Source organism: Uranotaenia lowii, chromosome 3, assembly GCF_029784155.1.
Source record: "Uranotaenia lowii strain MFRU-FL chromosome 3, ASM2978415v1, whole genome shotgun sequence".
Classification (NCBI taxonomy): domain Eukaryota; kingdom Metazoa; phylum Arthropoda; class Insecta; order Diptera; family Culicidae; genus Uranotaenia; species Uranotaenia lowii.
The window spans coordinates 167,539,859-167,564,627 of NC_073693.1; the positions used below are offsets into that span (position 1 = coordinate 167,539,859).

Sequence of the window (24,769 nt, forward strand, 5' to 3'; positions counted from 1 at the left end):
TCAATATTCCATATATACTTCCCAAATGACATAATTTCATATTTAGGTCTTTCCATATTTAAAATATTATATGAAGCGTTTGGTAGGGATCTCCACGCTTCATTCCGCCCCTGTATCCTGTATCTTTCGCGGTTTTCATCACATGGTTGGCCTGGCCGTAGTAATATCTGCAATGCATAGCAATATGTAACAGGTAATACGCTGAAAAGAAAAATGAAAGACGCAAGTCTTCCATTTTCCAGGATGCCTACATGTTTTGGCCATGTTGATGTAAGAAGAAGAAGAAGAAGAAGAAGAAGTACACAACCTAAAATATCAAAACAATAAAATAAGTTTAGGAGCAAAAAGTTTGCTTAGAGTTTCTGATAATATTGATAAGCCTTACAAATAACGAATTCATATGAGCTACAAAATTTATCTCGACGGTTGCAATAAGAAAAATAATGTTTGACAACCAAAGACTGCTTTGATGTTATAAGGAGTGTATTCGAAAAAAAAAAAATGCAACACTATGATTTGTGAATGAATTTTGACTGCACGAATCAAAATTAACAAAATTTTCAGCGAAGTTACCTAATGTATATGATTAGAATATTTGGTGACAATCTGTCATGTAGTTTTTGAGAAAGCGTCCCAACCAGATGCTCATAAACAATTTTTTTTTTGGGCAGGACCGAGCAAAAAAACCAGGAAAGTCCCAGGGGGAGATCCAAAAACAGCTGGAAATCAACTTTTCGATCAAAGTTTATGTGAGAAATCGTTTAAAAAGCTTTTGAGGATCTAACAGTGAGCTTAAATTTGAATAATAGTGGACATGATTGATTCCATGAAGTTAGGAATTTGAGAGATTTTATCAAGTGCAATCTGAAAATGTCACAAGGGGAAGTGATAAAAACATAAATATTTCGGACTGGTTTGTAAGCTGACTAATAAAAAGGCCTAATTCAATTTCTACAAGAAAAAAATAGTAAAATTAATAAAATACGGTGGTCAAATCGTGCGCAAATTATTTGAACCGCAAGTGGGGAGATATTTTGAAAAAAAAAATCATAATGAACAGCAAAGCGAGCTCTTAAGCGAGCATCTGGCAGGTTTTCAGGCAGAAACTTTCCATTGATAAGTCTAGCCGGTATGTTCCGGAGATTATCAAGTCGAAAAAATGAACAATTTTATGTCTAGTACTTGGACAGCTGACGATCCATGGAAGGTGCCTATCAGTCAGTGTTTCATAGCGGTTGGCACGATGAATGGCTAAATATACAAAGAAGTCTGCCTCCAAATTTGACCAATGTCTCTGCATAGCACTTCAACCTGGATTTTCATGTTTCTCCCGAACAAAATGTCTCAAAATCCCATACAAACTTCGGGCTCGTTGAGCGACCCCTTCCTGTTGTCCGATCTGGCTCAAATTTGGCATGAGATCATGCACTAGGCCTAGGATCAGTTTAAGCCTGCAGAACATAACTTTTTCATAATTCGGGTCACTGGGGCACTCTAATGTGCACATTACATTATTAGGCAGCCTCACTAAGCATTTCATCAATTTCAATCCTTGCATTCGAAAGTTATTCACAAATCAAAGTGTGCTTTTTTTTCGCATACACTCCTCACTACAACGTACATTGTGCTTTTTCGAATTGCGTACATCTTTCGGATATGATAAGTAGGTAACATAAAAATATGTAGGGGAGAGTGGGGATACTTGATCCCCTTTTCTTATTTTCACCATATCTTTTTGGAAAAATTTAGCAACTCGCCGTCTTTGACATTTTCTGACAGCTTGCAACTTCAAGTTTCTATGCTCCAAAAATTAGAACGATACTTGAACCCGTTGATGAGCTAGAAGCATTTTCGTGGGAGTAAAAAAATTGCGATTTTTCTGAAGTTAGGGGAGACTTGATTCCCTATTGAAGGAGACTTGATCTTTTATTCAGAAAGCCCTAATCCTTGTATAAAAATCAAACAAAACCCCAAGATAGAATGTTAATTAACTATTTTGGTCATGTTTGTCCTCATTTCACAATTTATAGCAGACATAAAAAGAAAATTCTATAACTTTGTCTCAACGCTAAAAGCATTGCATACTCAAAGGCGCTATTTTTTATAATTATGAGAAAATTAATTATTTTTGCTCTTTTCTTCAGACAATTGTTTGATAAATATTAGTTTTTGGATAATTATTAGTAATTTCGTTATCAGCAATCATAACGATCATTTCAGAAGAAGAATATGCCGTTTGGAAGGGGGATCAATTGTACCCATAATCAACATTTTAGAAAACTTTTTCTGAAAAAAGTTGAGAGTTTTCCATTACTTTGAAAATATGGCATTATGAAGGTCATTTTATGCTCGAACGATTGATACATTGGAACAAATATTTTTTTCATAATTTTCCCATGTAAGGAACATTTTAAAGTGATGAAAAAGATCTTCAAGTTACATTTTGTGAAATTTTTCAAACAAAGTTCAATTATTCAAACAATTATTTTGTTAAAATTTTTTAAACTAAAAGCATTGTTATTTTGCTCATTTTGGCACATTTTTCTAGAACATTTGATCTTTGTAAGACATTCCAGTTTCGAGATAAAGCTAAGGAATCAAGTATCCCCAGGGATCAAGTATCCTCATTCTCCCCTAATATTTTTTATTTTCGATGTGAATTTATTGACACAAAAAACTGTGTATTATTATATCTAAAATAATGAAGAATACGTTGAAAGCCAGGGCTTTTTTTTATTTTAGAGCAGAAATTTGATAAATTTGCATCTGGTGATTGGTTCTTTCTTCTAAATTCGATACAAACGATGAATATTTTTCTGCATTCTTACTTCTTTGAAACCTGAAAAAGATAGAAGAATGCCGCTTAAAACTGTTAGTTAATCTCTAATATTTTTGGCCTTAAACACATAAAATGAAGGGAACATTTTGCAACTTCTCCGTCATTTGAAGTTTGAGCTCAGCCCGCATCGCGTATGATTAATTTCGCACATTACCAGCTGAAAAAATAAACGAACACGAGAAGGTGAAAAGCGGCAATTGTCATCATTATTCTTGTGCTTAATTGCTTTCTGTTCTGCGATGTTTTCGAGGCTCACTCACACGCCGCTCAAGTCCGAGTCCTATTTATTTACATCATCCTAAGTACAACAAGTTGTTTACTATACGCAAAGCATGTTGCTGTCAGCACCTCGCGCTCGTTCATCAGGTTTTGTGTCGACCTGAGGGCCGTGCGCACTTCATTTAGGTTGGTATGAATGTACGCAGAAGAAATTGGAAGTCAAGGCCACTCGAACGGATCCAGCCTTGCGTTGGGAGTTGGCTCTCGCGCTTACCTACCTCCTTAGTTAGAGGGGGTGCGCGTTGAATCAATTTCCGCTGAATCATCAAAGAACGCTTTGTGGTCTTGAAGGATCAGGTTTTGGTTTTGTGTACCCTTGAAGTCTACACAAAGTTGATGATGTTATCAGAATAAGTGACTCTCTGGAAGCTCTCGAGAACAAAATAAAATCAAATCATGAGCCGCGTCAACCACTCGAGGGAGTCATTATGATTGACAACCAAATCAAATCTTGAATCATCAGCGGCAGCAGCTCGTTCGAATTTACGAATTTGTTGGTCGGCAGCTCAGATTCCCGCAACCGAGGAACGATGCGTATCATAATAACGAAGATTTAATTAACGCGGACATCCACAATGATGCTCGTTTGCTCGACATCCTCTTTTTGGGGTCTGATGGTAATCCGTGACGAGAGCCTTAGGGCCTCTACGTTGTTTGAAATTATATTCATTCACAACTTCAAAACAAATGGCCTTTTGTTCCCGTTTGATTTCGGAAGCGTTTGATAAATGACTTTCCGAACTTTTGAGCAAACGGTTCGATTGGTTTTCCATTGTCTGACGATCGCACAGCGTGGATTTTCGTGGGAACAGGCTTCTTCATCACCTGATCAGCTAGATCACACAGCGTCGATAAGCGATCACCCAGAGCCCAAACACTGCATCAGCAGAACCATTAAGTAACACCTCGTTGAATTTTATTTTTTCCCGGTTCAAGTTTTTGCTAAGTCGAATTACATTTTTCTGCACGCGCCGGCCCGATTTCGGTTTGTTTTTACCGCAGATGAACCGTCAACGATGACGAGTTTCGTGACCAACGTGACACCGCCGGATCGTCAGAAACTCGTCAGAAAAGAGCCGCCCGATCCGTTTATTGAAGAAACGCACAAAAATTTCTACATTGCTGGTTGTAGCCGTGAAAATTGTAATGAAATCCTGAAACAAACTTTGATCGAAGCCGACAGATTCACGTCGTTCTGGTTCAATTGTTTTTTTGTTGTTGTCATGTCCCGCTGAAACTTCCTTCACGATCCTCTCCCTTCGTCCGGGCCTGTTTCAGATTTCACATGGCTTACATCGCATTCTTTGAGGAAGGTTTTTTTTCCTGCTGCCTTTTCATCATCGGATCCATCGGATCCCCTCCCTACACAGCACAACATAGACCTTATGCAAGATCACGTCAACAAAGGATCAAGTGCAGTAGCCGAGAACGTACGTTTCCATACGTGTGTTCCCTGCGTTGCCATCGGTAGCGATCGCTCCGTGCAGCCTTTTTTTATCTGTTGCCGAACTATGTCCTATCGGAATTTGCTCTTTTCCTTTTACGCGGTGATGCCCCAGGTCCATGGCTTTATGACCATCGCGAGAGACCAAGCGCACCGCAGGGATCCTTGTGCCGCTTCGCACCGAAAGCCCCATTGATTGACCACACGCTGGCAGGGGAGGAGGTAAAACGAAAAGGAATCACACGGTGGGTTGTAAATATCATTTTTTCCTTCTGTTCGCGTTACTTCTGCTGGGTTTCAAGTGAAAGAACCGCGCTGGAGAGAACAGCAGCTCAAGAGTAGCGGAGGATGGAAGAAACAATTTTATTTGTTTCATGTCCTCTGGAATCTGCTCCGCTTTACCGAAACCAGGCGAGCAAGGGGGAGATACAGGCAAAAGATAGTTTTTGCAGCGCTACCGTTCGCGGTTTAAAAGCCGCAAAATGTCCTTTATTATGTGAATGGAATTTGATTGAAAATAGTTTCGGGTTTTTCTTCATTTACAGCAAAACTTGCCCGTGAATCTCAGAGGTTATTGGCTGCGACAGCTCTAGGACAGTTTTTGCAGAACTGGAGCTGATAGAATTTATTGAATGCTTGTTTTGTTCTCAGATAAAAAAAAATCTTTTTTTTTTCTAATATCAATCTTTACAAATCATTTTGAAGCGACTTAAAATAACGTTATTAAACCAACAAATATTACGGCTTAAGTTCTTTTCGTATAGTTCTAATGAATGTTCTTTGTTGATTTTCTAATGCTTTTGTTGATACTCACGGTTTTCGGATGCTGATCCAGATGAAAATCCGTCCCATCTGTACAACCAAACAGTTTGTTTTGGTATTTTTCGTTTTCATCAATTCGCAATTGAGAACAATGGATTGATAATTGCATAAACAAACAATGATTGATAATAAACGCGGAACAAATGTTTACATCATCACACGGTTAAGCGAGGCTACTCAAATTGGATTCGTGGTAACACAACAGTGTTGCAAGATATTCTGGGTAAGAGTATCAAAGTGCTCAGTGAGAAATGAGTAATTTCCCGGTTAGGGAATATAAGAAGTAGAAAGTGACAATTAGCTATCGCTTATTAATATAGCTGTATTCTAATGACCTCACAGACGAAACTGAATAAAGATAACTCTATTCCACGTTTGAAACCTGCGTTTTCAACAGCTTTTAAACTCTCTGAAAAAAAAAACAAATTAGAGCTAGAAATTTATCCAGATAAATTTTTACCAAATGACAGTATTTTGTAGATACTTTCCTAACTTGTTCACATTAACTGCTAACAGTATTTTTGTAAACAATTACGAATGTTTTGAACTAGTTTTATCAAAATAAATTAACGTTAAAACCAAATTGAGTGTTTTTCTTTACTTTCCTCTTATTTTTTTAATAATATATTTATTCAGCACTAATTTAACCGAATATTGTTCGGTATCAGAGATGAATTTTTTTTTAATAAAACTCAGATTTTTGCAGCGCATATGCAAATACTCTGGAATGATTGCTTATGCTTATGATACATACACAGCCAGATCTTGTCAGCATCCCGGTGAGTAGTAAAAGTAGGGGAAAAGTTCATATAACGCCCCATGTGGCTAATACGCGCCACTCTTGTTTTGAAGAATCTGAAGCATTTTAAGCATGCAAAATATTACCAATTTGTTCTAAATGCTGTGATTGGTCATGGCAAGTATGAATTTTTCCTTAAAATGCTCCTGTGTCGTGATAATTTCACAATTTAGGTTTTTCTTCATTTCGATCTAAATTTTAAAGCACTTTCAATAAGGTGTCACCAAGCAGAGAAAAACGAATAAGACAATATTTTCTGACACATCGATAGAGGATAATCTAAACTACGATTTAATGCTAAAAAATTATACCGAACTCGCTATGGTATGCTTTTTATGGGTATGTTTTATCACGGCCCATGCGCTCATTATAACGCGCCAATCATAGTAGGCTGAAAATAGCATTAATTTTTCAAAAAGGCCAATTTTCATTGAAAATGAACAAAAAGTCTAAAACCTTGTTTTGAGCGTTAATTCAGCCCAAAAAATCAACTTATATATTTTTTTTTAATTTTGATTAGTCCATTTTGATTTTATTTTCATTCAAAGTGTCTGTAAGTATTGGTGTGTTTTCGGTCTTCGGCTGCTTTCGGGTGTGTTCGGCTGCTAGGCGCATATTGAATACACGGCGGCGCGTATTTGCAACACAGTTTTGTTCTGTGGCTTTGAATAAGGTTTTTAAAAATCAAGTTTTTGAAGCAACTATAGCCATTTGAGTAATAAAAAATCATAGGCATTTGTAGAAAACAATTTTTTTCAACGGTTGCACCCATTTTTAACACAATTTGTACGTGGAATACATAGAAAATCAGCGATTCGCTTAGGTGGCGCATAATAGGGCATGTTCCCCTACATTTACTACTCATCTTTACTAAGCCAGGCCCCCTGTGTAGCATTGGACGCAAAGACAACTGGAACACAGGGAGGAAGAAACGCGGACAACAGCACCGTACGTTCCCTTGATTTAATAATTTTTACGTTAAGAGCACAAATGATAGAAGGAAAAGTGCTCCTGGACTCCAATGCCCGATAAATATTATTTATTTGGGTGAGAATGGGATTATTTGAAAAAGTAATTCCAAATTTTAGAACATATTTATTTTCAATTTCTTTGTCTCGCTCTTGAAAAGACAAATTAAAAAGAAAGAAAGTTATTTCAAGATACATGCAATCTGAGGAACTTAACCCTTTCCAAAGATTTCATGGTAAATACAAGATAATTTATTAAACAAACTTTTGTACTTACGAACAACGGAACCGAAAATTTCTTTGAAAGCTCACTTCCCTTCTTCAACTTCGCCCTACTATCGCAATAAATTTTCAATCGCAGCACTCCAAAAAGTTTTCACACACGCGCACACGTGGGTCACAAAGAAGTGAAAAACATAAAATAAACAAAAAGCCACCAGGAATAGAAAATAGACTTTAAAAACATAAAAAAATGAAAATCAATTGATGGAAGGGACTACGTTTTGAATGAAAGAACATGGTTAAGTCAGATAGTGCTGGAACGTATTTACAATCTTTTTTCAGCTAACTAATCTGTAAAATCTGAGATACTCAAGTATACTGAAAATTTGAAGATTCCCATGAGAAGTATCGAGCAAACATTCATTCTTATGTATAATAATCATTATGGAACGAACTCACCGAATAATCTTTGGGTCCTGATAGTCGTTGATCGATACAACATTCTAGTTAGTTCTTGACGGATTTCCGCTCTACACAGCGCCTTCGCCGAGGGAGTTTTTTACTTTCCTGACGATCACTTTCAACGATTGACACATTTGGAAGTACAATATTTCTTTTTTTTTTCAAGTTTTGAATCAATTTAATCACTAAAATATAAAAAATAAAAATTTCCCCGACGGAGTGAAAATGAAACGCATTCGTCACCAATAAATCATGGCCTTCTCTTCATTTACAAATACTCTGGAATACGTTTATAAAAGTCAACGCGCAAAACTATTATGAAGAATGTTTCAATATCGCCTTGATTTTCTCGCTCTTTAGAACTGACCAGGCCTAATAAATTGCTACTATTTCTATCTTATAAATTGCTATTATTTCACCGCTTCCTACAAAACAGTAGATAAAAATCGCCAAACTTGGCTTACCGAGCTAACATAATGCAAAAAAGAACTACAGCAGATTTTGGAATAGGAATAATCCTTGTTATAAGAGCTACTTTCTTAGGGATAATGGTTTTTGGTTAGAGTGTTCTATTTTACAGTGTTCAATAAATTGTTTAAAAAATTGGTCAAGCTAAGGCGCTGAACTAATCGGAGAGCATGTGTTTTCTATACGTTCGTGAAATATTTCGTAAATAATCGATGTTTAAGAATAAAATTTAAAAACCAAAAACATCTAGATGTCGTGTAAAATTTGAAAATTTTAAATCGCGTTTTCCATTACGATACTACTCTTATTCTCATATATTCATTTTGGTATAAAGTTTCGGCTTTTTAACTGTTTTGAGAAGTAAAAGATCAGTCGTGATTCTGGTGGAATACCTCTTCATAAGTTTTCACCGTTTAGAATACTAGGATAAAAAGTCTATTAAGATTTCTGAAAATTCGTCGAATTCTGAGATTAACATGTGCTTTGTCTATTCTCGGTTGTATATTGTTATTTAAAGAACTTTGATTTGATCACGAAACCAAATCCTAAACTCCGAACACTGATTCGGAATCTAAAGTGTGATTGTTTTCGTACACGATTATTACACGATTCCCTTATGTTGTTCATAAAAAGTTCGATCTGTGAATCGACTCCCCTGAGTCTCCGACGTCAATCTCCATGCTCAGCCGGTGTTAGTCAGCAACTTAGTCCTACGCTAAGTGCATTATGTTTGTTTTGTTTAGCTACCTACAGACAGAAGCTGGAAAAATTGCGTTTACCTCTCATAAAGTAGAGATAGTAGCAGGTTTCCCGCCAGGGAAACCGTTTTCACACGGCTCAAAAATGCGTTGTTAAGCTCAATCGGTACATGAATCTCTGTCGTGAACCGAGCAGCTAGTGGCGAGTAGAGTTTGTTTTCATGTCGGTTGTCTAATCGCAGCACATTGTTCAACACCATGTTTGATTTGACGTTTGACATTAACGGGTGATGGGGATGGGGACTTTTTTCGAAGACTTTGGGTCGAGGGAAGCAGCTTCCCAGGCTTCTTTTTGTAAACCGAAAGAGGTCAGTCACCAGTCACCTGGCACTGGTGCTGTCACTTCCGTCTGGTTCACAAATAGGGGAGTTGTCGAAGTCATCTTCGATAGTCAACAGCAACGTCGCTTAAAAATGGCGTTGGTTTAGTCGTTTTTTTTTCTCAAACTTTATTTGTGAGGGAAGGGGAAACTTTCGAACCGTGCTGAGCCACAAACACTTGACAGATTTCTGACTGACAGAGACGCTCTTGTTGTTGGAGCTCATTTGGGTTTTTTTTCTTCTGTTGTTGCTTCAAACATACGGGTAGCTGGAGCAGCAACAAATGCCGCTATGTAGATAGAACCCAGCAAGCGCTGCCAAAGCTTGTTGTTGTTGTGGTAAGAGGAGGGCTCCCCGAAAGCGGACGGATGCAGTCCGGAGGTTGCTTGGATGGATGGATGGATGGACGAGCTGAGCTGTGTGTTTGGAGTGACGTTTGCACTTTTCAGGTGTGGTTCCGCCCACTAGTCGACTGGTTTGTTCAGCAATGAACGTAGCTCGCTCGTAAAGAGAGGGCACACCGTTTGAAGAGAAGTGGACACTTCGTGGTATTCCGTGATAGGACCGGACCTGGACAAAGCCTATTGTGTGCGCAGGGGAGTTTAGTGAAAACTAACAGCAAAAATAAAGGGGACCAGCACTTTCTACTTGAAAAGGCTTTCTCGGACATCAAGATTCCAGCTGGAATGGTATACCAAAAAGGCACACGGAAAACCGGCGGCACCTGACATGACACAAGAGTTCCGTAATTGATTGTCTGTTTACTGCCGAACAATATGATTCAAGTCAACCTGATCGTCAAAAGATTCCTCTGCCTGACACGCGAAACTACAACAAAAGGAGAGCCCATAGCTTGAGCGCTAAAGCGCGATTGTTTGATTGTGCACAGAATCCAGAGAGATGACCTTAACCTTAGCGTGAGTACACTGCTATACCGTTTGATCTCGCACGGTAACTCTACGGCAGCGGCATCAGCTGAGCTAGAGCGTTCCGTGCCAAAGCACTGCTGCTTTGTTACCGCGCCTGTTCCACCATCGTCGTCGTCCACGGACAAATTGACTGACTGCCGGTAATCTGATGGATGATGATGGAGGTCGTTTTGTTTTGAGATATTGAAAGTTTACCGAGACCTCCTCGATTTTCGTTGCTGCTCCTCCAGAGAGGTAGTAGTGACGTGATGCGAGCTGCTGGAAGAGTCTTCCTAAACGCGTAAAACTTAATTACTATGAATTATCATCTCTTTCCTCCGCGATGACGACGACGATGACGACAACGCTGAGGAGGAAATCATGTGAAGGTGGCGACGTCCATGTGAAGCGCAAGCATAAAATTTGCCAGCTTGAAACACATCCGTCATGGCTCGTTCGCGCGATCTCGCGCACGTTCTCTAGCTCAACACAACAACGAGATGTGTTCCGTGGCCAGATGCTGGTTCCGTCGCCGAATCCGTCAATCTCTATGATGACACGGGTTTGCTCGCTAGATGTGTTGATGAGGTTGTAAATCGATCATCTACGGTTTCGAAGACTGGTTTGCGAAAGATTCATTCATATCGGTTTCCTGTTTGAGGAGCGGGATAATCCTCATACACCCAAGAATGGTAGTCTCATTGTATTTTTTTTCTTTTACAGCTTCTATAAGAAACCATTTATTGCTGTCTAGTAGAAGTTATTAAACAAAGATTAAATTTTAAACTCTACATATTCATAAAGATGTCACCGGTTGACGTTCGGGTGTAAATACACAACATTGTGGTGTGATAAACGTTTGATTTGCTCATCAAGCGGCACCGTGCTCAGTGTCAGCAGTTCCATTCCACGCCGGATGATTCATTTCGGAGCAGCGCTCAATGATGATGGAATCGTCAATCAATGGGTTTCCTAAAGGTTATCCGCAGCAGCATCGACACAATCCGCGCGGAAGCGCTGGCTTTGGAGCCTACGAAGCCCGTTGCTGTGCTGTGTTTCAATTATCTGTGTGCGCGCGATCGCATTCACTCACTCACTCACCTCCAAAGTCCCGGGAATGGGATATTGAAGAAAATTGAATGTTCAGTTTTGTTGTTGATCTTTAGCGTTGATTATGATTGCGAATGGCCGCGCCGCCGAGGGCAATACTGGGAAACACAGTTGCAAACAAGGAAATCTTAGATCGAAAATCATCACCCGTTCGGAATAGGAAGGTAGGTACGTGCTACGTGGCTAGATTACATTAGTCGAGGAATAGAAAGAGAATGTTGGGTTGGGAGGTTGATGATTATAGGTATGGAGGAACTCGTAAGATAGCGCACTGCTACACACCGAAGCAGCCATCAGCAAGAACATATGCTGAGTTGTTTCGCAGTAGCGATGCAACCAGCTTTTGGTCGGTGACAGGTGGTCGTCGCTCTGTGCGAACAAATTGGGATCATTTACCGGAGAGACTTTCGAGTTCAGGTCAGGAAACTGCACCCAAGTTCCCACACCAACGATCGTTCTCCTAAAGTATAATCATTCAATATTGATAAATCTTGGAGGCGAGGAACTGAGGCTAAAGAACGGAGGGGTCATCAAAATTGACGTTTACATATCACATTGTGCGGTGTAGCATGACGAAGAAGCGAAAGCTGATCACAGAGGACAAAGTAAGAGTCAAGTCTCCCGATGGAGTCAACCCTGCCACCAAGTGTATACTTTAGAACGCGTTAGGTGCTTTACGAACCGTAACAAAGGCGGAGGTTTCTCGGGTCCGTCGGCGGGAAAAGCAAAAAACCTACAACGCTACAGCAAGTTAGCGAAAAAAAACGACAGACGACAATAATAACATTATAAACATACCTCAGCGCGCTGCATTATAAAGCGGGCAGCCAGAGGGAACTCGTCAAAAACAATGATTTGGAAACCGGGTGCGGAGGCAGCGATGTCACAATTGCTATTATTTTTCCGAGCAACTCCAGCTTTTCTCATGCTGATATCGTCCGAGTGAGATGACTCTGCGCTACCCACATAATCAATCATTTCATCGATTGATCGCTCGAGAGACTCATTCGATCGCAGTCGGACAAATTTATTTCAACCACTCCGGGAGCGTCATAAATTATATTGAACTCCTATAACGCCACGATTTGGATCGGCCCGAGTGACAGCGATCGTGGCAAAGATAAGCGATACAAGTTCATGTCCCTGTCGCCCGGAATCGGACTCTGCAAAAGAGATGAAAACATTAACTAATTTAAAATCAATAAAAGTGGCATAACCATAAATCATACCTGTTCCTTTTTCGTGCTGCACAGTGTGATGTCTTTGCCAAGTGTTGCACCGATCAGCGGGAGGCACTCGACGGATCGATCTCCAGGGAAAAAACCAGTAGCACAAAGCTACGATCTTCCGCTCCATATCACCAGCTGGATTCCTGGATCCTTGCTGATTCCACCAAATTCGCCGCAGCGAGGAATCCAAGTCGGTATCGATAAAGGCAACGACGATAAAGGTCCCCATAATTGGCATTCGCGATCAGCAAGGCATCTCCGTATTCCTTCCCGCAACCAGCCTGTGCGACACAGGGAGTGCGAGGGAGTTACCGGTGACAAGCACTCGTAACAAGGTTAGATTTATGTTCCGATTGTATTCGACCAAACTTTACCCAGAACATCGCAGCCCCCGAAAAAGGAAAAGATAAATAAAATGTATCAATTCACATGATAAATTCTTGCGCTATTGATCTTCTCTCGTTCTCAGGCTTTCGCGACTTTGATCCCGCAGCAACTTTTTTCGCTTTTGTTTTTGATCATTGCTCTTGACTCCGTGGCCAAAGCCAACTTCGATTGTCCGGACTCGTTGTAAGTTTACGAGTGTCGCGTGACTCTCTAATAAAAATGTCTCACCCTTGCCGAAACTGGCTGGCTTGGAACCAGCAATAGCTGTCAAAGCGCGAGAGCGAATCTGTTTCGTCTTCTGAAGAACCGCACATATGGTCCGCTGCAGGTTGCCGGACCGGACTTTCTGATCATCTCGTAAAGATTATTCCCCCGCGCTTGCGCTCCCTATTTTCCATTAGTTATGAGCACGGGGGAATCAAACAAACACTTTCGTAACATGGACGGGCAGCAAAAAGTTGCTGTTGCTGCTGCAGCTGATTCTTGTTTGTACCACCGTCAACTTCATATCTGCCTACAATATTGACTGATGTCGAGCGCTGCGGAATACAAATGAGCTATCTCACTTGGGGAAAACTTGCCCCCGTGTGTGCGCTCTGTGAAAAACCCGTTCAGTCAGCAGCACCGGCGACCCTTGCCTTGTTTACATTCAGCCGGTGCAACCAACAACGATTGATCATATCGATCAACTGGTTCTCGAGATCCGATCGATCGATGGCTGATGGAAAGAACAAAACTGTGATCACATATTGTACCGCCGCCGCCGCTGCGTTTTGGTGGCTCAAATGTAGGTGAACAACAAGCTTGACCAGTCACCTGATGCGACCTGCCTGGGCTTCAATCATGATGGGTGCAACCCGTCAAACGCCTTAAAGTTTCTTCAGAGTCATCTCTTTCCACCGATCATTGCTAAATGAAATCTTCCGGGCAAAGTTCCGATTCGGCAAAATCTTCCCACCGTTTGCTGTTGCTGCTGCAAATGTTCCGACCGTTTCAGAGCTGTGAGTCATGTTAAGCTTCACTTGACAGCTCGGCCTGTCTGCGCTGGAATGTTGGTCAAAGGGTCGGTCGGTGGTCGTGAGCATTGAGGCGTGATCGGTTCCGTTCTCAAGCCGACGAGCGAGGGGTTCCTATTGTTGTGGAACAAATTTTATTAGTCTTTCAATCTAGCTAGACGACGATGTCACAAGGGGGGTTTCCCCGAATCAAAGAAGTGAACAAAATTTATATTTTTTCCAGAAAAATATTGTTTTTGTCTTGGACGTGTCTGGCTGATCAAGGTGTAACACTTCTAGTATTCAAAAAATTGGGTTTCCTTTACAAGTTAGAACAAGTTTACTCGTGTTGGAAAAAAGTGGTAGAAATTTTGACATTTTGATACTTCACCATGCAAAAACATTTTCAAGATCTGCAGCTTTCAAGCATTTTTAAAACACGCGTTCTTTTTTCGCATGCTGGGATGCAAAAATAGCAATATTTCTATCACATAAGAGCAAGTTCACTGGTGTTGGGAAAAAGTGGTAGAAATTTTGACACTTACGGCACATTTTGAAAATTTTGCCATGTAAAACATTTTAAAGATCTGTGGCCATCAAGTTTTTTTACAACACGTGTTGTATTGTCGCATGCTGTGATGCAGAAATAGCAATATTTCTATAACATACGGCTGAAATAGAAACAGTGTTGTAAAAAAATACAATGTCCCGAGATCTTGAAAACATTTTTGCATGGTAAAATTTTCAAAATGTCAAAATTTCTACCACTTTTTCCCAACACCAGTGAATTTGCTCTAAGGCTGAAACGGAAACAGTGCTGTAAAAAAATACAACGCCCAAAGATCTTGAAAACATTTTTGCATGGTAAAATTTTCAAAATGTGCTGCAAGTGTCAAAATTTCTACCACTTTCTTCCAACACCAGTGAACTTATTCTTGTTATGAAAATATGTCATATAAGTTCAATGTGGTACAAAGAAAGGTGACGAACAAACACGCACACTATCCCAGAACACGTAATTCAAAAAGTAAAAATGTAAACAAAGCCTACGTCACTTGCCAGGATGTTTATGTATCCTAGGCGAGAATCGTAAATGGCAGTTGGCAATGATTTTTTTCTCTAGTTTTCGCTGGTACAGCGATGATGGTTGTTTGTTTGAAAATGCAACTGACGTCACGAATTGTCATGGTTAAAATGTTTACAAAAAAAAAACTTTTACTAACACTTAGCACGGGATTTCCATCGCCACTTGAGATATGTATACAGGTTGATATAAGTTCACTATCTTGTAGGGTCTAAATCATGGGTGGCTAAGATTTTCGCCAAAATAGCATTACATATTTTGAATCTAGCTGACAGTAGAAAATGAATTTTTTGGCCGGATTCACGATGCGGATTTTGCGGAATTTCTTTTTCCGCTAGCTTCAAAATTAGGCAATTTTAGTGAAGGTCGTGAACACCCATGGTTTAAATAAAATAAAATAAAATAAACAAACATAGGAAACCTATTTGATCCCATCCGAGACCGTTAAAGTCCATAAGAGTAGTAAAAAAGTAAATTTCATTACGAACCAATCTTCAATTTTTGTGATTTAAAACCAGCCGTTGCTTGGAACTGTTTGGAATTGTGAAATATTCCTGTAAAAAAATTGAAATATTATTTATTGTCCCTCAGATCTAATGTTCAACTTCGGCAAAGTTCATCCAACATATTCGAAGCGTTTTAATAGGCTTCATTTGGATATCGAGCGAAACAGATAACGTGAGCAATTTCGCATCGACAGCCAAGTGACCCCGTTCATTTACAAAGCTTTTCATAGTTGCAACTAGTCTCACGAGGAAAACAGCAATTCCATGAGAATAACCACCTCACCGGTAGCAACAAAAAACGAAACACCATCAAAGATGTAACTGCATTCCAACAATGAGAAAAACCACTTTATTAGAGCAATCTCCCTTCCGGAAGGCCGCGAATCGTAAAGCAGAGAACAAAAAATAACAACAACAAAAAATAATGTATGGGAGGAAAAACCGCAAAAGGAAAATAAACTTTCTTGAATTAATTTGGAACAATTAAATGGTCTCCGAATGACGAACACTTCTGCTTGGATGTTGTTCTTCCTTCCCGCTGCCGTTACGTTGCGTTGGCTGCATTCTTAAGACCCACGGCGGACGTTTGGTTGGCTCAGCAACTTTTCTTTTAAAAACTTTTGACTGACTTTGCTGCGGTATTTTCCGACCTGATCAATCGGCCGGCCAACTGTGAAAAGTGTCCCCTTCGACCCCGGAGGCCCCCTTCGTACAGGCTTCGAAACTGAAGTTTTTCACCAACAAAATTGCTGCTGCTTCTCCTTCATCCAAAAACTTTCAAGTATCTTCTTCCGTTCGATTCTACCTACCTTCTTGTTGTGTCACAGACGGCCAAAGGTCGAGGAATGCGTCCGGGAAGAACTTTTTTTCCGCTCGTCCTGTGCCTCTCCTCTGCCTTCCGTCATCGCTCAACGTTCCGGACATGTTCCCGGGAATCGACGACGACTATACGCGTATGCATATTTTACGCTTGACAAATCTAGCATGACCGTTTTTCCAGGGCTCCGGATACTTTGCGTTGTTGCGGTCGCCGGTCAATGAGACCACGAATGGACGGACGGAAAGTTGTTGCAGGACAGATTTCTTGAGACGGTGTGGCCGGCAGCCGCGGCAGCGGGGACGCACACATATCGATGCATTTTTAAACGTCAAAGTTTCCGATTCTTGCCCGGGTTGGCTCAGGTCCACGGTACCGAACAGATTGTCGTGGTAGCGACAGCAGCGTTTTTCCAAAGTTGATGTGGTCATAATTTTTTCATGGGAATTCGGATGGCTTCGGTCCAACTGTAAATCTTAAGTGGACGCCGATACTGATTTCTTAAGCAGTGTAAGGTTCCGGAAGTGCATTACAAATGCATACACGCGTGGAAAAATGTGCAACGTCTTGAATATTGAAAAATCTAATGATGGCACATCCGATAATGTGTTCTCATTGTCTGAAACATTGATTGCTATAAATAATGAGAGCGTAAAACTTCACAAACCTTAAAAAAAAGTTTGAACCTGAATCTTAATCTAGAAACTAAGCCTGAAATCTGAATCTGAATCTGAAATCTGAATCTGAAATCTGAATCTGTAATCTGAATCTGAAATCTGAATCTGAAATCTGAAATCTGAATCTGAAATCTGAATCTGAAATCTGAATCTGAATCTGAATCTGAAATCTGAATCTGAAATCTGAATCTGAAATCTAAATCTGAAATCTGAATCTGAAATCTGAATCTGAAATCTGAATCTGAAATCTGAATCTGAAATCTGAAATCTGAATCTGAAATCTGAATCTGAAATCTGAATCTGAAATCTGAATCTGAAATCTGAAATCTGAAATCTGAATCTGAAATCTGAATCTGAAATCTGAATCTGAAATCTGAATCTGAAATCTGAATCTGAAATCTGAAATCTGAATCTGAAATCTGAATCTGAAATCTGAATCTGAAATCTGAATCTGAAATCTGAATCTGAAATCTGAATCTGAAATCTGAATCTGAAATCTGAATCTGAAATCTGAATCTGAAATCTGAATCTGAAATCTGAATCTGAAATCTGAATCTGAGATCTGAATCTGAATTCTGAATCTGAAATCTGAATCTGAAATCTGAATCTGAAATCTGAATCTGAAATCTAAATCTGGAATCTGAATCTGAAATCTGAATCTGAAATCCGAATCTGAAATCTGAATCTGAAATCTGAATCTGAAATCTGAATCTGAAATCTGAATCTGAAATCTGAATCTGAAATCTGAATCTGAAATCTGAATCTGAAATCTGAATCTGAAATCTGAATCTGAAATCTGAATCTGAAATCAGAATCTGAAATCTGAATCTAAAATCTGAATCTGAAATCTGAATCTGAATTCTGAATCTGAAATCTGAATTTGAAATCCGATTCTCAAATCTGAATCCTAAATTTGAATCTTGTTCTGATTGAAACCTGGCTTCATTTTGGAATTATAATTTATTTTGGGTCATTTAATGGTACAGCTTTCAATATTTAACACAGAAAAACGAATTCAAAATGCACAGAAAAAGAATTTTTTTAATACAAAGAACTAACATACCTGAGGATATGGATTTCCGAAAAAGCCCTTAATTATTTTTATAGAGTTGATTTATTTGAGTTTTCTCAAATAATATACTCTATAACTATCAACTGTCAACAAATAGAACCAAAGGCTACTTTGATCTTGTTTGACGGTATAAATTCCTTTATTTGAGGTAAAGAATTCGATAAAAATAAGTCTAGAAGCAGTAAGAAAATATTCTCTAAGCCTCTTTGTTATCATTCGACTAACAGCTGTTCGAAAACCGAGCATGACTATGACTACTTTAAGTTTTCAAAACGGGCTGATTCAACCATGCATGCATAGATAAATGTACCCAAATCTGCGATGTAAACACCAAACTTAGCGTAGTGGTAGGTCCCCTTGGAGTTCGATTCTCAGAGATAGATTAGTTAGCGCGGCGAGACACACATTCACACGCCATGATGTCACTCGCCGCTTTCCGATGGGGTTTTGCCCCCCAATCGCCTTCGTCAGATCTCTGTGCGTTCCCCACTGATGTTTGCTGCCACTAGTTTCGACATTTCTGGAGGAGGTGTATCTACCACCAGTCCTGGCATTGTAGTTACTCGTGTTTCGTGACGTTCTTCCAACTCTGGGGACAACCGAACGCGACCGACTGACTATTATTGTTAGCAAAAGCGGCAGCAGCAGCAGGTTCAAGTTCCTGGAATTGCGTGACTTTGTCATCATCGTGACTGATTGTAATCGCCGCGTTCTTCGGAAAGGAGTTTTCCATCCAGGGTCTTGTTGTTCATTTCGTTTTAGAGTTGAGAACTGAGCAGTAGAAAAACAGGGGGTGGCCAAACAAAAATGATGGATTAGATTGGGGTGTCTCTTCGGTTGGTTTGGTCACTCACTACTATATGTACCTACTGCCATCATGAAATGTCACGCTGTCGACTCTCGTCGATGGTTGTTGTTGGACACAACTGTCAAATGACAGCAAGAAAAAAAATATGGTGGCGGTTCCATCGGTCGGTCCAATAAAGTTTTTATTTTTATATTCCTCAAGTGGTCTGATTTCTTCATTAGTTGCTCAGTACTCATAAATCAAGGTCTTGTGTGGTGCAATTTGAATGGAATTATAATTTATTCATAATTATATTTACCTTTATACTACAAAGCACCACAGACAACGATGCCGAGAGAGCCGTTTGAGAGTCTGATTGACAGTGACATGATAACTGATGAAACGGAAAAGTTTGTTTGGGATCTGTGCCGGTTCCATGATTCATATAAATCAAGGGTAAAGAGAACACGTTTTTTCCGCGACGTGCAGCACCTTGTATCTGCACCATGCCTGCATATTGCATCGACATTTGACTGCACAGATCGAGCGTTGTTCGGTTGGATCAATGTCGAGCGACATCGGTGTCGGCTTTTTGATGTGCATCACACATCCAAACAAACACAAATGCACACACACTCAAAAAGGGTGATCGATAAAATCGAACAACAAAAATTGCAACGCGTCAAACCGTGTCGAATAAATTTATCATTTTAATTGAAAAATTATTGAAATTAGTCATGAGGGATACCTAGTAGGTGCAGGCTATCTCAAACCACAGCTCTCCTAAACTGTATCAGCATCACATCACAAATCGATGAGTCGGGTGCACCGAGGATTGCATGAGCCGCCGGAAAATTTAAAATTCATTAGTTTATGCTAATAAACGAATTCCGTTCGTCCGAATTTAGTTATCAATCAACCGATACTGCGGCATGGTCAATATCGCAGTCGTTCCTAAGGTATTGATATCGATTTTTAACGGTATGCTGATGATGAAATGCTGAGGTATTTTCTTGATTTATAGTGTGCCTTCAGATTTTAACTTAAAACATATTTAGATAGAAGAATCCATTTTAAATTTTGGTGTGCTCTACGGATCGTCACGTTTTTTTAAACCGATATAATTGAAAATGTGTACAAATTGATGGCTACATACAGTCCCCCCACAATCATGGGTCACACACAATTATTAGTCACCGATCATTAGAACTGCTAATATCTACTAAACCATAAGAAATTATATCATATTATTATTTTTAGTTAATCGACAATATCATCAAAATGCATTAAAAATATTATTCGTGCGTTTGATTACAGTAAAATTGCTGTTTGAATACTTTCTATCAAAGGTAAACTATAAGCTGTGGAACTATCGCATAAAATTCCTATGTTATAAGGTTGACATCTTAAACCGTTAAACCCCTTATGCGGGTATTTCAAAGATTCCAACCAAATGAATTGGTCCCATATAAGCACAAAAGAAGAGTTTACATTTTCCAAATAAAACTGAGCGAATGAAATGCGAAAATTCAATAATATTTAGCAAAACAAAAGTGACCCATAATTGTTACAGAATCCACCAAGTTCCACACAATCATGGGTCACCTTTTCACAAGCAAAACAAAACATTTCTTGGTTGCTATAGCTCAACCCAATTGCCCCTTGAACGTATACTAGCAAAGAATGCCCCTGAATGTTTGCCAGAAACTTGTTGATTTTCATGTTGATATTCGGGTGTTGCCATGGACTTCTATGTGACTAATAATTGTGGGCAATATGACTAATAATTGTTACAAGCTTCAATTTTGACCCATAATTGTGGTTTTGCAAAACGTTGATTGTTTCGGTAAATTATTTTATTTTTCAACAAAATTGGAAACAAAATCATGTTTGAAATCAAAGAGGGAATGTTTAATGACTGAAATTCATGCAAAGCTTGATGTTTGGTCCACTAACACCCGAATGAACGAACATTTTGTGGTGAAATGATACGTTAAGTGACTAATGATTGTGGGGGGACTGTAGATTTTTTTTTGTAAAAAAATTTTGGAAAATTTCTGGAACATTTTTTAAACCGAAAGGTTGACGGAGACAACGGAAAAGTGTTTCACTGTTGAAAAAATAGATAGATGTCAACAGGTCCAGAACAACGTGAAGACAAAATTTTGTAAATCAATTATTGGATTTTTTTAATTATATTTATTTTGTAAAGGCATGAAAATATTTGGCATATTTAAAAGTGTTCTCTGTATACCACTGTTTGACCATTTCAGACAAATATCCAATATCCATGATCAATAACACCTGTGGGAACTATCAGTTATTGTGAATATGACTGCAATTCTGAAGTATTTCAAACTTATAATTTCAATTCAAGAATCAAGTTTCATGTAGATTACCAGCAGTTTATGGCTTTTGCGTTAGAGAAGTTTTCTTTTGTTTTTTTTTTTTTGTTTTTTGGTAGAGTATAGGAATTTTGGAGCAAAATATGGCTTATTATAACTAAAAGTTAATCTCTTATATCATTTAATCAATGAGTCACAACGTATGACAGAATTGAACAAAGTAGCCGAATAAGTTAAAGCCTTGAAAATTGAATACTGGAAAAGAATCTCCAGTGTTGCCACATATCTTTATGAGAGTTCTATTGAATTTTGTTTGGAAAATATTTATAAAACGTTATTTCTCTAAAACTTAAACATCAAATCCAAATATGAAACGTGAATTAAATTGAAAATAATAAGCTATTTGTATACCAGTATGGTTGGTCGGCTCCTCCCAAACAACAAAGAGCCGGGAGAAATCAACACTGTTTTCAGTTCGGCTTCCAAGTGTGAACCTCTTTCGCTGATCGTGCTCTACTCGTTATCCGATTCGAGTTTACACGAGCTGTAAGTGACTTGGACGGCAAGTGTTAGAGCTTTCGCATCTGAGTGGGAGAAATAGAATTCTTAGCCTAGAGTGCTCTGCTCTCTCTGAATGCTCTCACTCTTATGTGTAGATGATCTCACTCTTGATTTCAGTGCGATTTATCTCTTCCCTCACAGCTTGGGGGAAGTAAATGAAAAAAAAAGTAGCACTCTCTTTCACTGGACATGCCGATCTGAGGAGATTTGCCATCCATGTATACCAGTTTTGTTTTTTAAATTATCAGTTTCTATTTATTATTTATAACCGACTAATTTTCCATTTTCGAATCGCCATATCATTGAAACTAGAGAACGTAGATGAACGCTTACACCACATTTGAATTTTATACGTTAAATTCCTTCAAAGTCATATATTTTGAATCCAGAAATACAAAACGATGTTTCACGGTGTATCAATATTCCGTGCCCGTCAAAATAAAGGGTTGTCGTGAATATTGGTAAACCTCATTTGCCAATCCTTTAATCCAAGGTTCCCAGAATTTTTTTCTGCACGTATCCGGGACGGACAAATCCGGGCTGTTTTATCTGAAAACCTGGCAAAATCGGAGTATTTTATTTCAAAACTGTTGACGATATCACGATAAAAAACATAAACAATTTTTTTTTTCATCAAAACTTGTCAGCAGATTTTAAATTGTATTTTAGGCTTAAAAATACCTTTCATGACTATTTTCAAAAACCTTGCTCAAAATTTTTTGTTTTGAATGCATAAATTAAAAAAATATGCAGCACAATTTGTTGTTTCTCTTTGATTTGTCAAATAAATTGAATAAAACCGAGCTAAATCCGGGCTTTTTTCAATGAAATACGGGCAACCGGGCTGCACCAGATTTTTAACAAACTTTGTATCGAATATTCGGCAACCTTACCTCATAAGAAAGCTTAAAAAAAAATCATACACTGGAAGAATGCTTCATATGAACGCTACGTGAAAATTTACATAGATTTTTGCCACCATGGAAATCACCTGAAACCTACGTGAATTTCAGGTAGCAAACAGAGCTCGCACAGCAAGCAGAATTAACGTTATTTTCATATAAGTTGTATGACAAATCAACGTAGATCAATTGTGGGTAGAGATTCGTTCTGCTACATGCAATTCCATAGATTTCATTGTCATATTATCGTAGGAAAGTTTTTTTTTCGTATCTATTAACTAACATAAAATGTTTTGATTTTGAAAGTTAACTTTATTATTCGACAAAATAACATAACACTTGCTTAACATATGCTCTATTCATTTCCACTTTTAAACTGAGACTTTTTACAATTCACTGCACTTTGTTTTCCCTCTTTAGTTGTTGCTTGGTGGTCTCAGCTGCCTCAATTTCAAATCCTGTTAAATAAAAAAACAAAGATATAAAGAATTTTTTTCAGTTTGCCAATTGAAATTCCAAACTCGCCAAAATGACAGGCTTCGATGTTTTTCGAATGAATGCAATTTTTAGGGCAATATCGAATACATGTCTCAATAAAACAATATGCTAATAGCATAAGGTTGCCAGAATTTTTTTCACTACCATCCGGGCCTAGCAATTCCGGGCATTTTTTCAAAAAAACCTGGCAAAATCCGGGCATGGATTTCAATTTTTCAAATCCAAAAACCGGGCAAAATTTAGGTGTTATTATATATAAAAGCAAAGAAAAAATGCAAAAAAAATCGAAATTAATATTTTATTAATGTAATTGCAGACTTCCAACAACTTTTTGGAACACTTAAATATTTAAAGGTTTATAAAAGTAAATCAGCGAAATTATTTGAAACAGCCGTTGAAAATTTCCATACCGATATTCGATTTTACTGAAACGTATTCAAAAACTTTGATTTTTTTTGGTTTCTTTGTGAAAATTGTTAAAAAATCCGGGCAATATCCGGACTTTTTTCACGATATCCGGGCAACCGGGCCGGACCGGACTTTCTCGAAATTTTGCATCAAATATCCGGGCAAACCCGGATAAAACCGGGCAATCTGGCAAGCTTATAATAGCATAATCTTGTTAAGTACGATTTTACAACATTAATCATAATTGATTTTCTTCTCTTATAATGTATGAATCATTGAAATCAAATTTTGGTTATAGTTTTAACTAAAGCAAATGACTTTAAATTTTAACTTGAGCAAATTTAGTGAGTGACTAATGTTGACTTTGCCTTTCCAGCTAAAGGTAAAAAAAATGCATACGCATAAGATTCGTTCATTTTTGAGTTTGTTTTATTTTTCAAAATATATGTTTTTTAACTTCCTGATTCAAAGAGACGCCTAAATTCGTTCAATAAAAATTCTAGGGAATTTATAAATTAAAAAAATGAAATTATTTTACCTTGTCCTTGCCCTTGATCCTTGTTGCTCTGAGAATGAAGTATTCATAATTCATTTATTCCCCTCAATAAGAAAATATCTACTTGAACTCTTCTTGGCACTTTTATTCAGTATTATACAATTTTCCAAAAGAACTTGAACTTGAAGTAGATATGCTTTTAAGAATTTCCCGGAAAATCAGCATTTTTATCGTGAAAAATGTTGCTCAAAAGTTCTTTTCTAGCGACGATGATTTGTATAAGCATTGGCCTTCAATTTTTTTGTACATTCATATAACGAGGGAATATAACATAAGTTTTCGCCCTAAGTGAAACGACTTCAATTGATTCTATTCTTTGATGACTATGAAAAATAAAGTTGGTAGTTGGTTTTTGTAACACAAAACATTAACACGATTTATTTACTGAAAAAAAAACTCACATAAGCATACCAAAACTCAATTCAGTTTCCTAATTAAGTCGGCAATGGGAGACGCTCAATAATTAAAAATAATCAATAATACGAAAGCACTTCTCCCACATGTCCGGCCCTAAGCCTTCTTCTAGAGCGTTTCTTCATCTCTAAG

General features: G+C 38.4%; 1 protein-coding gene across 3 annotated transcripts in view; it reads left to right on the forward strand.

Annotated features, from left to right (window-relative positions):
• Positions 1–24,769, forward strand: part of LOC129755048 (homeotic protein distal-less) — a 166,390-nt gene that overhangs the window by 118,693 nt on the left and 22,928 nt on the right. The window lies entirely within an intron of this gene.